Below are 1872 nucleotides of genomic sequence, written 5' to 3' on the forward strand. Positions count from 1 at the left end.
ATTACCATTCCTTGATAGAAAACATATAATAAATGACCCCTCAGCATTTGTTATCAGGAAGGAAAAATAAAAAAGTATTTCAAAGTTTTGCTATTACAAACTCCTAAATCAACCGGAAGACAGAAATTGCAAAGCTAACGTATTTTCTTCTTCAAACATACTTGGCACATATCATCATGCAGAAACCTCGTCCTGCTTCTTTTTCAGCAACATTGAACGGGCTTAGTGTTTGGTCTACAAGTCCACTTCCAAAAATTGAGCCCAACCCAATTCCTCAAGCGGGACAGTAGTTAACCTAAGGCCCGATTCGATTTTAACATTTAATCTAGTCTATCAAAATAATTAAAATAAATAGTCTCGAGAGAAAATTCATTTGTGTAAAAATATTTTAAATAAATTATTAATTTATTATCGTAGATGATAAGAGTTGTGTTTCATGTCCATTTGCAGTCCTCGTTCTAAATAATTTCTCTTACATTTTATATTATTGGCTATATATCTCTATCTTTTATATTTGTTATTTCTAAGCTGAAGCCGTTTTTGTTCAGCAACTTATAACCTTCTTAAAACAGTTTATAAAATATATATAAAAGCACGTTATCTCAATTAAAATAATTTTGATCAAACACCCTTTTATTTGGAACAAATAAAATTCATTGATGTTACCTATTTTTTCGTAGAATTAATATCTTAATAGAAAACATACTCTCAAGGTATAAAGTATAACTAATTAAATTCTCATATCTTAAACAATATAAATCATGCACTTTAATGTATGAAATAACTCTTTTTAACACGATCGGGCGCTTGTCGATTTATCGAAAGTTGTAGCCGATAGTAATTGTACAACTCAAATCTTTTAAATCGTATAACAGCTGAAGCGTCAGGTTCGATCACACTCACAGCAAGGATAATTATTTTTACACTCCAACAACTAATCTATCAATAATTGCAATACTTTCAATCAATGAGAAACAAACATGAGCGAGCTTAACTCTGATACCTATTATCGGACCGAGCGTTTGCCGTTTTACCAAAAATTATGGTCGGTGATAATGATGCAACTGAAATATTTAAAATCATATAACAAATCAAGTTCCACGATTTGATCACTCTCACAATAAAAATAAACTTGCTTGTTTTTCGAAAACCCAGACTTAGCTTGGGATACATATGATTTCAAAATTGGGCAAATAATTTGCACTTTTTGTGTGGGAGATTGGGATTTGATGGAATTGTCAAAAAGTGTGGGGGCGTCTGTTCTCCTTTGTTATTAAGGAAGTTCAGCAGCCAACTATTACTTTCCTCGCTACACATTCATTGCATGTGTTCGCTTCATTTCTTTTACATCATCTAGTATACACAAATTAAATCCCTAGCATGATCAATACATTTTTATATTTAAAATTTTTCATAATTTAAGAAAGCATTTGTCGAACACACAAATTAAATCCCTAGCATGATCAATACATTTTTATATTTAAAATTTTTCATAATTTAAGAAAGCATTTGTCGAACCGGTTCGATAAAAATAATTTTGATATTATTTAGTAATTAGTTTATCATTATTTTCTTCTAAAACACCCTATAAATAGATCGATTGAACAATCCGTTTTTTAGCGTTACCCGCTTAATAATATGATAACACCAAGAAATTTTTTATTTCATGAATTTTGTTTTTGTACGAAATCAGTTTAAATTTTTATGTGTATAATTAATATGAACCATATTCGATTTATATATAATTTGGATCGATGGACGGGCAATACTATTGGATGGGCTTGAACATGGTTGGGTATTGGGATTGTGACTGTCGGATTGTAGCTTAGTGCTAATCGCCACCACTTGACAAAGTTAATTTGCCACTATATA

Source organism: Primulina huaijiensis, chromosome 15 (assembly GCF_012295235.1).
Source record: "Primulina huaijiensis isolate GDHJ02 chromosome 15, ASM1229523v2, whole genome shotgun sequence".
NCBI lineage: Eukaryota > Viridiplantae > Streptophyta > Magnoliopsida > Lamiales > Gesneriaceae > Primulina > Primulina huaijiensis.